We start from the raw sequence: 13,877 nt of genomic DNA, 5'->3' as shown, positions 1-13,877 counted from the left end.
TCTTAGAATTAGAGACATGATGCTTATACGTTGTTATCTGAGAAGAGGAATACCATGGCTGTCCTCCTGATGAGGCAGAAGTTCACACAGATATGCATTCAAGAACCATCTGCCAATAGTTCTCAAAATGTGATCACTGGACCAGCATTATCAGCACCATCTGGAAACTTGTCAGAGATGCAAATTGTAGGGTCTCATCTCAGATTTACCGAATCAAAATCTTCATGGGTGGTGTCCAACAATGATGATACTCACTAGAGTTTGGGGACCACTGGCATATGCCATCACTTTCTCTATGGTTTTGGGCAAGTACCTGATCCTTTCTGAGCCTTTGTTGTCTCACCTGAAAAATCAGAGCAGGGACCTCCACCGGGTGGTCAATGGTGTTCTTGGTATGGAGTATATGATAGAGAGTATCACCCTTCTTTTCCTCCCTGTGGCAAATTGTTCTTTCCCAAGATGGTCACAGCAGAATCTCCCACCCCACATGTTCTTCTTATACTGTGACAATCCTCCCCCTGAGTGATAGGGTCCACGTGATCTCCCTTAAGCCTAGGTAGGAGTACCTCGATGACTGCCTCAATGAATAGAGTAAGACACCCCCTGAGTGATAGGGTCCACGTGATCTCCCTTAAACCTGGGAGTACCTGGATGACTGCCTCAATGAATAGAGTAAGACGTAAGTGATGTTGTGTGACTTCTGAGGTTGGAAAATAAAAATGCCATGTATTTCCACCTTGCTCTCCTGGGACACTCACTCTCTGGGCTCTCAAAACTCAGCCTCCATGCTGTGAGGAAGCTCAAACTAGCCCAGATGGAAAGACCACATAGAGAAGCCATGTGTAGGCGAACAGCCCAGCTGAGGTCCCAGCTGAGAGCAGGTACCAACCATCAAATGGGTGAGTGGTGATTCCTTCAGATGGTTCCAGACCCTGGTAGTCAAGCCATGCCTGACTTTCAAGTTTTCCCACTGAGATATCAGACCTTCTGGAATAGAGACAAGCTAGCCTCATTGTGCCATGCCCAAACTGCTGCCTGCAGAATCTGTCAGGATAACTTCATGGTTGTTTTATACCAGTATGGTTTTTTTTCCGAAATGCTCCCCGCATGTTGACCTGGGAATTCAACCATGCTGACTGGCCTACAGCATCCGAGAATGAAAGGATGACAGTGGACTGGAAATGTGAATAAGAGGCAAAGCGCCCTGTGCAGGAGATCAGAGGCAATGGAACTTTGAAGAGTAAGGAGTAAGGGGCTGAGATGGAAAGGCAGGTTTAGCTGCCGCCCACCTAGAGATGGTCCTCTGGAGTCTGCCCACCAGGCTTCCTCCTAACACTTGTAGGACTTGGTACAGGAGTGCAGATGGAGGCCCACATGCCACATGTCTAAATAACTCGACATTAAACGCAATAAATCAAGCCAACAAACTGTTAAGTATGTTCCATCCTCCTATCATTACGTATATAAGTTCAGAATGACCTAGAGGACCAGGCTGAGAATCTTGAATTCCTGAGAATTCCTTGCTGGAAGGTGGTGACAAATGACAATCAGACCCCTGGCTCATGACCTGTCTTCCTCGCAGATTTCACTCTTCCTTCCCACATAGTCTCAGGTCCTCATTTGTAAAATGAGGCTCTGGATGTTATCACCTTCTTAGCATGCGACGAGGATTAAAAGTAATAACTGTGCTGACATGTAGTAATTCCTCAATAAATGGGAACAATAATAATAACAGTATTTTGACATTAAATATTTCAAGTGCTATCATGTGGAAGGAGACTTTGATCTATTTTGTGTGGCTCCAGGGTATATAATTAAGATCAGTGGTTAGAAGTTATAGGGAAGCAGATTTTGGTTCAACCTAGAAAGATCTTTTTCTAATAATAAGGCTATAAAAATGGGTCGAAATCCTTTGGGAAGTAGAAATGTGTCAGATGAAAGCTAGATTAGGGAGCCTTAAAAGTTTACTTGTAATTCTGACTGTGTGAAATTATCTTGGGTTCATATTCGCATTTTATTGAATTATCTATCTTTATTCAATTATCTATCTCATCTCTGTCTCAGATGGTTAGCCTTCAGTGTTAAAAAAAATGGTGTCCCCACAATTTATACATCACGCCACGCATTTAAGTAGAAGCCTGGTAAAACTCCTGTGTAGTTATAATGGTTTAAACTATTCTAAGTTTCTAAAACTCATCTACCTTAGCAAAGAAGGAGACTTTACTAGAAGAATCCTGAGAAATAAAATGGAATCCAAAGAAAGGTTGAACTCCAAGTGGGGAGAGGGAAAGGAAAGCAGATGAGGCTCACGGGCCTCAAGGAACCAGGAATTAAAACATCATTGAGCTGTCTCTAATCCGCATCTTCCTGTCTTGACTCCAATGATCCTTCTCTCCCATCATTGGCTATGAGCCTGGCCACCCCAGCTCCACATCATACAACTTCAGCCACCAGAAAGCCTGGCTGTCTTTCCCAGTCCCAGTCCCTCGTTTCTCAGGAGTGGATTGTGATTGGCCCAGCACCTGCTTTTGACCAATCGAATGTGGCCAGGAAGGTGATGGCGTTAGGCTATATAAAATGATTGTTTCTAGTATAGTCATGTAGTGGGGAGGAGGAAGGCATGAATGGGTCTGGAGGTGACAGGATGGGACAGCAAGGCCGGGCAGACGTGTGTACTTTCCAACCCGCAGATTTTGGATCTCTCCACTCGGCCTTCGGCTCTGCTGGCTGGGACCAGTGGCATGTGTTCCTCGGCCTTGGGTGGACTCTTAGCTGGGAAGCTCATTGTTAGGAGTGAAATCTTCTCTTAAATAGGCTTTCTGAAATGAAAGCTGCTTCCGGAGCATTCTGAACCACTTCAACGGCCGCCTTGACAGTTCTGTCTTCTGACAAATGAGCTGGCGTCTAGGGGTCAGGCTGACCCAGTGGACTAAACCGTCCTATCATCCCACTCAATGGCCAAAAGACTGTGCAACCCAGACATGTGGGTCGAAGGAGTTGTGGCGAAGGCCTCGGGAGGAGACCAGAGGGCAAGAAGTTGTATGAGATGCTGCTTGCTTTCATGAGTCAAGCTTGGGTCTAGGATTTTCCTCACAGAGCAGGGCTTTATTCTCCTAGAAAAGTTTAAATCCCGCTCCTTTGCTTTGAAGACAAAATTTCCTGGACAGTCTTAGGAAGGACATCTTGGCGAAGTCAAGTCTCGGTTGAGCTTGTCAGGATGTGGGGCTGTGTTCATATACTTGAACGCTGAAATCTGGCTGGAATGCGTTTTACAAATACATGTTTGTATATGTGTATGCACGCGTATATGTATCTCATACATATGTATACATCATTTTTAATCATGATGATCTTTTTAAAATCATGATGTTCTCTACACACTTGCCTTTCCCTCCTCAGAAGGTCTCCATTCCTTACATTTCAACAGCATCTTGCTTTCCTGATAGGGGGTCACAGAAAACCTGGGGCCCAAACAAGAAACTTGGGCCAGGGAATGGGGAGTGGAGTGAGAGACGGGGGTGGGGGTGTCATTCTGCCGTTTCCAGGCCAGAGGATGTTTGCACAGCGGGGCATGTCTCAGCGTCTCAGAGCCCAGTGAATCAGGGCTTGCCTTTTGTCTCTGGCTGGCTCTGCAGGCTCACTGACCATCAGCCTTGGCATCGCAGGGCCTGTGGCTGAAGAGAAAAAGGCCCTCTGCCCACCTATTCTCCAGGGAAGGCTGGAGGAACAAAAGAAGAGGGGCTGAAAGAACGTAGAGGAACTAGAGACGCAGTCAACGATCTGCGTTGTTTCATTTCCCTCTTTGCCCGTTTACTTCCCACTCATCATTAATGTTACCTGGCCAGGTAGATAGGCAGCATCTTCCACGTGAAGCTTCCTCTGGGATAGCCGCCCCTCCTCAGCGCTCACAAAACATCCCTGTGTTTACCCCGGCAGGCGGTTCTCTCAGGTTTTGTGGTGCCTGAAATTCATACAAATTTGGGGAGATCTTCTTTAAGGAAAAGAATCTAAATTATGAATATAAAATTAGGTATAAAACTGTATATTTACTTAGAAGAATTAAATAAATCACGAAATTATAAATTTTTAAAAGCTGGCAAATACTACCAGTTTTTAAATTAACTAATTCCCTGACCTACCTCTGTAAAGTCTGGTTTTTTAAATTCCCATCTCCCCACCCCCTCCCTTTTGACCATCATTAGCTTATTCTCTATATCTACAGTTTGTTTCTGTTTTGATTTTTTTTATACATTTATTTATTTTTTATCCTACATGTGGGTGAAATCATATAGCATTTGTCTTTCTCTGTCTGACTTATTTTACTTAGCTTAATATCCCCTAGGTTTATCTATATTGTCACAAACGGCAAGATTTCATTGTTTCTTATTGCTGAATAATATTCCATTGTGTGTATATACACATATCTTCTTTATCCATTTATCTATTGATGGACATCTAGGTTGCTTCCATATCTTGGCTATAATCAATAATGCTGCAGTGAGCATACCTTATCAAATTAGTCTTTTTGTTTTCTTCAGATAAATACTTAGAAATGGCATTGCAAGATCATGTGGCAGCTCTGTTTTTAACTTTTGAGGCGTCTCCAAACTGTTTTCCATAGTGGCTACATTAATTTACATTCCCACCAATAGTGTAAGAGGGTTCCCTTTTTTCCACATCTTTGTCAGTACTTGTTACTCGTTGATTTATTGATGATTATAATGTTTTTTTTCCTAGTTTTGACTGTATACTCTGTAAACCAAAATTAATTTTAGACTGTACTAAAGAATTAAAAGCATTTATTTGAGCAAAAGGAGCTATAGCCTGGGAGATACAGATTCAGGTAGCAACTTAAATTGTGTTTTACTGAGAGAAAGAGGAGGCTGCCTTTTCTAGCCAAAGTTCCCGCCCAGGTTCCCAATTAGGTCTGTTTTATGTAAATGAGGTCCCTAAATTGTGTGGTTCTGATTGGATGGGGCAGGTCTCAGTCCATTGGTAGGAAGCTGAAACCAGGTTTTTCCCTGCAGTGATTGGCCCAGACCATCGTGCAGGAAGCCGAGGGTTCAGCCTGAGGTTAATCCCAGTATACAGAGTATATGAGGAGTCCTTGTCAGCAAATGGCCACTAGGCTCTTATTATTCATAATATTTGGGCCCTCTGTTGACCATGAGGAGTCCATCTCAGCAGATAAACTCCTTCTTGGGGTTCACACTAAATGAAACTTTTTTCTTGGGGTTCACAACTCTTTGATTGCCTCTTCGTATAACAATAATTTTGTAATATCATTTTCTATAGGTGAATTAGAAAGGTAATGAAATCTTTACCATTAGCAGGCTGATTGAAATGCAATTATTATTTAATGTTGGAACACTGCACATACTTCCTGTTCATGGTAATGACACAGGTTTGTGCCCTACAAACACAGGATCTGATACATTTTATTTCACACAATTCCCATCAAAAAACAACACAAATGCATGTGCATTTGTAATTGTATGAGCTATAGCACTGGATTAACAACGAAGCCAAAACAGAGGACTTCTGTTTGAGGAGAACCAGAGTCTCCACTTAAATTTTACACATCTGATAATCGGAAGAATCTTCCGTAGACTGGCTTCTGGCTCCATCCATTTCAAACCTTATTTCTCCACTATCCACAACTTCTGCTCATCACATGGGGTGGATCGGCACGGTGGGTGGTAGGCTTCTTCCTGGAGGCCATTGCTCCACTATCATGGCTAATATTGACTTCATTATAGGTAAAGGTGATTTCACACTACATAAACACATGCCACAGAACCCAAACTAGATGTATCCCCAGATCAGATTCTTGGCTGGGTCCCAGAATGTCAAGGTCACTCCAGTGCTGACAGACATGAGGACAAGTCAGAATGGAAAGAGTCAGTGGTCTTATAATTACTCTCCAAACATGTTACTTTGTAAATTTTGCAAAATGTTTTGCCACGTGAATATAGTACGAGGGTCCCTTTCATCTAAATGATGGACCTAGAAGCTTATCTTTATACTAAAGCTGCCTTTGACTCCATCATAGCTTTTCACACGGAAAGTACTAGTTCGTCTGACAACTCCGCCAGGATGGAGACTGTGCCTTGCCCTTCCATGGGTCTACCAGTGGTGTGCCAGTAAATGTTGAACAATAAGCTCACCAGGAAAAAAAAAAAAAGCATATAAAATAATAAAGTGGTTGGCAATAAAGGATGTGTGGCACGCAATTTTGCAAATAAAATATAGATTCCTTTTAGTGTGCATTCCATTTAGCTGATCGATTCTCAGAGAACACTTTCACTGACTTTTGTCAAACTCGTATCTGTAGCCAACCCACAGTTGCAATGGAAGAAAGTGTAGTTCTGACATGACAGTTGACTGATATTTTCATTTAGAAACTATTAAGATGAAAGAGAAACGAAGATGTATCATTCATTTGTCAATGATGCGAGTGACTTCTTTGCTAAATTGCATAGTGGTTTTTGAAAGCTTGAAGAGTATTTCCTCAATTTATTGTGTGTGTGCTAGTCACAGTGTAATGGTCATAGAAATGACACACTGTTAACTTTAACCTGCATTATTAACATCTCCTTCACCACTTCTGTAAGTCTAGATAGTTAAGAAAACAATAAATCAAGCCTCAGTCTGTAGCGTTTTCCAATTTCTGTGGTGTAAATATTCCCACCATGGCTGATGTCAAGGGACCAATGAGAACATCACTGAACAGGGAATTGGGGATGAAGCACAGTGGCCCACTGTTACATACTATTTCCACCTTGCATATACTACAGGTATAAATAACGTCAAGTAAAATGTAGTAAAATGATTAGGAGTGATGCGTTTCGAATTTTTATTACCTTTGTTTTAAAATTAATTTATTTAATTATAAGTTTATATAATTTACTTTTAAATAATGGCTTTGTTTTACAACTGGTTTGCAGAATTCCCGAAATTTTAACAACGGGCACTTGCAAGCTGGTACCGGCCAGCTTTAACTGGGGTGTCCCCAGCGCTTAGCATGATGCCTGGCCCAGAAAAGCCACTAAACACATGTTTGTCTAATGAATGAAGGCTTTCAGAATGACTTGTCTCTGACTCTCCAAGAACCTAGGCCAGTCACCCTCTGTGTCTCCATCTAAGTCAAGAGGCTATTAATGCCTACTTCACAGAGGTGTTGGGAGAGTTAATTAAGGTTCACTAAGTGCTTTGAAATCCATGGATGAAAGGCCCAGTGGGGAGAGCTTTATTATTATTCCATGCATCATCTTAAGAAGTGTATGGCGATGATACCCACCTGGTACTTTTCATCTTCAAAGTGTTCTTCAGACATTAGCCAATTAAACGTCACAGTTCCCTGCCCAGTGAGTAGGTGTCCTCTAGAGAGGGAACCTCTTGGCCACCCACGAGTGGGGGTCAGAGCCAGCATCCCAGCTCCTCCAGCTACTGCCTTCCACTTGGGCTCTGCCTTCACCTCCCCAGCCCTTGGTCCTCTCTCTTCTGCAGTGAGAGGTCTGCATAAGCCCATGACTTTGAAACCACTTTCTTTCTTTCTCAGTATGCATGATGCTACCCATCGAATGTCATCAGTTCTAAGATGCAATTTTTTTCCCACATTTGAACGTTCCTGAAATCTGTATGCATCTTACAAGTGATGAAAGGTCACCGTTGGAAGTGTTTTTCCTTCTCACTGACACATAAAGTAATAATGTGTCATACACTTGTCGTCACATGCCAACCATTGTTGAAACACGGTATTGCCACTCATTCTAGAACTTATAGCTTTGTGGTTTACTTCCTGCTTTTTTTAGAATCTTTTCTCCCCGACTGCCATCACAGCAGTAATATATGGTCACTATATTGTGTGGAAAATGCAAATAATTAAAATAAAGGTAACAATAATCCTAGATCTCATTTTCGTGTGTGTGATATTCACAACGTAACCATTACAGAGGTGACACACTTTTAACTTTAGCCTGCTTTATAAACATTTTTTTCCATCACTTATTTAAATCTAGACAGTCAAGAGAGCAATAGAACAAGCCACGGTGTGTGGCATCTGCCCATTTCTGTGGTGTGAATACTCAGAGATCAATGCCAACCCCATGTTTCTGCATTTCCTTCCAGGATTTTCTTCTTTCATTATGGGGAACATTCCTCTCCTCTGATTATAAAGATAACTATGCCTCCTGTAGAAAGAAAATCAGAAAATCAAAACCCAGTATAATATAAATACAGGTCACTGATAGTCCCACTGTCCAGAATGACCAGCATTAAAACTGTAATAACTATTATATTTCTATGTTACATAAGTAACCTATGTTAATTATAAAAAATATACACAAAGAGGAAAAAATGTACTGTTAACTTTCTGATCAATATTCTTCTGTCATATGTTTACATTTGCCTTTATTTTTATCTGGAGATATCTATATTTATAACCATGCACACAAAATTGAAAACATAAAATGTGTATAATTTTTCCTAATTTTTACATTTAACTTGTGTATTGCTCAGCAGTATTTAGCAGAGTTAATCACATAGGTAGAGAGATGATAGATGATTGATAGATTAGATAGATAGATAGATATAGATAGATAGATAGATAGAGATGATAGATAGATGATAGATAGATAGATAGATAGATAGATAGATAGATAGATAGATAGATAGATAGATGGATGAATGGATGGATGGATGATAGATGATAGGTAGATGATATACTCTAGGATCCAGCAGTTCCATTCTTAGGTAAATGCCTGCTTAGTTTGCAGACTGCTGTAACAAAGTTCCACACACTGGGTGACTTAAAGAACAGAAATTTATTTTCTCAGAGTTCTGGAGGCCAGAAGTCCGGGGTCAAGGTTAGCTGGCTTGGTTCCTTCCGAGGGCCATGAAGGAAGGCTCTATTCCAGGTTTTCCTTCTTGGTTTATAGATGGCCATCTTCCCCCTGCATCTCCGTGTCATCTGTCCTCTGTAGGGCAGACATGTCTATATGCAGATTTTCTCCCGTTGTAAAGGCACCAGTCATACCGCATTAGTGAGGACCCTACTGACTTCTTTTCAACTTAGTTATCTCTGTAAAGATCCTTTCTCCAAATACGGTCATATCCTGAGGTTCTAGAGGTTAGAAGTTCAACATGTGATTTGGGCGGCAGGGCAATACCGAAATTGCTATGTCCAGCAAAAGATATGTATAAGAATGTTCATAGCAGCCTTATTCATAACAACTCCAAATTAGAAGTAACCCAAATATCCATCAATAGTAGAAAGAATAAAAGAATGTGCTGCATTCATGCAATGGGGTCCTACACCACAATGTTACAAAACAAAACAAAACAAAACACTGCAGCTACGCACAACTATAGGAGTGAATCTAATAGAGAGAAAGAAGCCAAACTCAAAACTCCATACTGTGTGATTCCATTTATATGGAGTTTAAGAATAGGCAAAATAAATGCATAGCAATTGAGATCAGAATAGTGGTTATCTCTTGAGTGGGAAAGGCCAGAAGAGATAACTCTTTGAATGATCTTCCCCATGCATTCAGGAGGATTCTTAGAGCTTTACAGTTTGTTTCCAAGTGAAGAATGGCCCTTAGGTAGCAGGAGAGGGTGTGATGTCCAAGGCACATGCAGGTCTTTTAAGATGTCTTATTTTCTAGTTGTTCACCTTCGTGCCTGCCTTTTGAGGAAATATGGTCTCAATTCTTGGTTGGTGGGACTTAAGAAACCTTTCCTTTGCTCTCAAGAACTTTTATTTGCATAAGTATTTGCTAAAAGGACATGTAGCAGTCACTATATCAGAGTTCAAATCACATAACAATAAATGCTGGAAACATCATCTACTTAAGAGATACGTTAGCCTGGACTCTACAATGTACCAAACAATTTCGTTGCGTTTTGTTCAATCATTTATTTAATATATACACATTGAACCAACACTGATTGATCATGTACTGACTTTGGGGTAGATGATAAACAGCTTGTGGACTGAGCTTTTTATTCTGATTTCACAGCTAAACAGTTCCTGAAACAGTTCTAGGACCCAAATGAGAAGAGGAATTGCTTGCCATTTAAGTGGGGAACATCAGAACCCCCAAATATGTGACTTTAGCTATAATAATAGATAATCCCCAATAACATGCATTAAGAATAGCTGCACTGCTAACCTTACCACCTTACCTTTGAATAAATAACAACTCTCTCTTTTCCCAAATGGAGAGAGAAAGAAGGTTTGGGGGGAGGGGGAGATAATTAGTGATGAAACTGGATTAGGCATATGGCCACAAAGGCCTCCTAAGAGTTCATCCTTAAGTTAGACATTCCTACCCACCTCGACTCTGGCAGAGCTTCGGGCCCGTCCTGCCAGGGCAGAGGGCCTTGCACGTGGCGGAGAAGGAATATGAATGCACTGGCACTGCCACTCTGTGGCCATGGCGAGCCCAGGAGGCTGAGCCGAGCATGCCCAGTTCCTCCTGTCACCAGCCAGCCCTGCTGGTGTAGAGCAGGGAGGAGATGCAATGGGAAGTGAGACCAGGACATGGAGCTGACGGAAGCATGAAACTGGGGGGTGGAGGCTCCTCCGACAGAGGCCCTTAGATGCTGCTGATTCACGAGTCAGGATTCCTGGCTGAGCCTCATGGGGTTAGCAACCTTTCCATTTCCATCAACGCCGTCTCATTCATTGGATGTGTAGCTTTGTGCCGCTTGGGGTGATCTTTGACATTGCTTCACAAATCACGTTTTCTTATTTCCAAAGCGGGGTGTGTGTATGTGTACGTGTGTGCGTATGTACGTGTGTGTGTGTATCCCGTCCACTGCTATCACCAACGTTCCACCGTCTATCTAAAATTTCTACGTACTTGTAAGAACCTTCACATTCTTAGGCCCCTTCACCACACTTAATTTTTCTCTTCTTTCCCATAAACAAAGAGAAGCCGATGGTGGTGCTGGTGCTGGCGGTGGCGGTGCTGGTGGCGGTGGCAGTCATGGTCTTCGTTCTTCATTATCTCATGGGAGTAACTCATGCAGGATGGGATAAGCTTCAGCTACTGGGCTCGCTCACTCTCTCCCCCAGGACCTGCAACCCCAGACCTGCCGTACTGCAAGCAGGGCTCAGACGTGTTACTAAATAATACTGCTCGAACCGTTGAGCTATCTTATCAATAGTGGAAACAAGAAATATGACATCTGCAAATGTCAAGGGTTTAGAGCAGGGATTTTTCAATAAAAGATCAGATAGTAAAGCTTTTCAGCTGCATAGGCCACGTGGTCTCTGTCCTAACCGCTCAATTCTACCATTATAGTGGAAAGCAGCCATAGACAATGAGTAGTCAAATGTATGAGGCTATGTTCCAATAAAACTTTATTTACACCAAGAGACGGCTGGCCAGAGTTGGCCCACGGGCTGTAGTTTGCTCTCCTCAGCTTTGGCACTGAGTGGATCTTCTTTGAGCTCAATCAATTGGAAAATATAACAGACCATGGTAGTGAGACTGAGTTCCAGTCCCAGCTCTGCCACTGACCAACTGTGTTACTTTGGAGAAGCCACTGACCATCTCTAGAAAGTTCAGTTTTCCCTTCTGTAAAATTATCAGGTGAATCTGCATCAGAGGTTGCAAACCAGCACTCCAGGGTTACGTCTGGCACCCAGATGGGTGTTATTTGGCCTGTGTAGCATCCAAAACATTTCAAATTTGTTTCTAGCATTTCAGATTGGGAGATTTCATACAAAAATCCTGGTTTCTGGCTACTTTTAAAATATCGCAAAAATCCAGCATCCTCTCATGGCCGCCCTTGCCCAGGCTGAGAGCAAGGTTGGCTGCTCTGGCCGGGCATGCACCCCGGGAGCACAGCAGCACCCTACTGGCCTGCTACCACCATGGCCATTACTGCCTGACACCCAAGCATTTTGCTTTGTGGCCCCTGTACGAGACCTCTGGTACCTCTGAGCTTAACAATCTAATATTCGCTAATTAGTCCAGAGCATTATATCATTATTGTGCCTTCCCCAAAGTCCTTGATCTCTGTTTGGAATCTACACAGTCGGGGGTAGGGGTAGGCAGCACTAGCCCAGGCTAAGCAAATCGGCACATCCCATCCCCTGGCCCCAGACCGGCTCAGGGCTGGGTGTGTGAGCTCCTGCAGTGCGCCAGAGTCACTCTCAGGTTTGGCTGGGATACTGGGACAGAGGTGTATGTACCCTTCCTCTGGGGGCAGGAAGGGTGAATGTGAGGCCTGTGACTGCTTTGGAATTTTTCTTACTGTGAAGAAAACCCACCGCCTCCCATGATTCCCGTCTTTGTCAGTTTGGGCTGCTATTGCAAATGACCATGGACTGAGTAATTTATAAACAACGGAAATTTATTTCTCACTGTTATGGGGCCTGGAAGTCCGAGACGAGAGTGATGGCATTGCCAGGTTCAGGTGAGGTCCTCATGTTGCAGACAGCCAACTTTTTGTCTTGTCTTCGCATAATGGAAAGAGGGTCGCAGAGCTCTTGGGGGTCCCTATTATAAGAAGACTGATCCCATTCATGAGGGCTCCATTCTCATGACCTAATTGCATCCCAAAGGATATAATAACATCACTTCAGGGTTGGGATTTCAGCATATAAATTGCGGCGGGGGGGGGAGCCCACAAACCTTCAGTCCATTACAACTGCTAACAGACCCTCCCCGCTTGTCCCTGAGACAGGAAGGTTTGAAGACACATGCTCTATACTGTCTCCCAGAGTTCTCCAGTGGGATCAAGCTCCCGTTGCCCTTAGCAGCCCCCTGCTCGATAGCACACCCCGTAGTAGCAGCCTTCCCTTTTCTGTCTCACTTCCCCATGCTTCTACTAGGGGTTCCTGGAATCACCTCCCAGATAAACCATTTGCACTAGAATTCTGGACTCAGGGTCTGTTTCTCAGGGCAGCCAAACTAAGACAGAAACACATTAGAAAGGGCCGAGAAAACTCATTCGAGACAAAAGCAATGGAGTCCTAATGGCATTTTGAATGTCTGGATCAAACCACTCCTGAAGCCCATCCTACTTTTGTACTTTTCATTATAAGAACAATAAACTCCCTTGGCATTTAGGCTGGCTTGATATAAGTTTTCTGTCACTTATATTCAAAAGTATTATTTCCGTTATACAGAGATTTATCTACCTATTTATCTAAATGAATAGGTAGATAAATCTCTGTTTACCTATTTATCCAAGTGAATAGGTAGATAAATCTCTGTATAACGGAAATAATACTTTTGAATTATTTTGCATTAAATTCTAGACTAATTAACTAATGCTTCAGGACCAGCTTCAGAACCAGCAACACCTTTTTCATATAAAATTTTTTTAGGTCACTAAAATGACCTTGGGCTGGTTCAGCTGAGATGTCATGTCTTTAAAAAGTTCCACAGGGGCATCTTGGTGGGCATCAGCGTCACTCATCTACTCCCTGTTATAGTAGACGGTTCTAGAATATTCTAGTGGAGAGAAGAAGCCGGGTTGTAATCGGAAAGCATCTCTCTGCAAGCATTTCTTTAATTCATCTTCTGGGGAATGAAAAGCAGGACATTTATCAGGAGCTGTTATGTCATTTGCTGGTCTGGAGATGGTGCTGTGGAAATTGCACGGGCGGAAAGCTCACAGAGCTGCCTGGGCTGAGAGTAGGATGAGAGAAGTTGTTACCTTGCTCTGGGTTCACAGTGGTGTGGAGAAGCCATGCAGCTCATGGTCCCTCTGCCTCCGATTCCTCTGGCTCAGGGTCTGCCAGGGCAGAGGAGGATGACTCAACTTGAGTTGCGAGGACTTTAGAGAAGCCAGCCTACCCGCCATTTTGAAAAGATGGTGATTGTCCAGAAAGGGGAAGGGATTCACCCAGGCTC

Source organism: Pteropus alecto, unplaced genomic scaffold (genome assembly GCF_000325575.1).
Source record: "Pteropus alecto unplaced genomic scaffold, ASM32557v1 scaffold134, whole genome shotgun sequence".
NCBI lineage: Eukaryota > Metazoa > Chordata > Mammalia > Chiroptera > Pteropodidae > Pteropus > Pteropus alecto.
Note: the sequence above shows the minus strand (reverse complement) of the source record.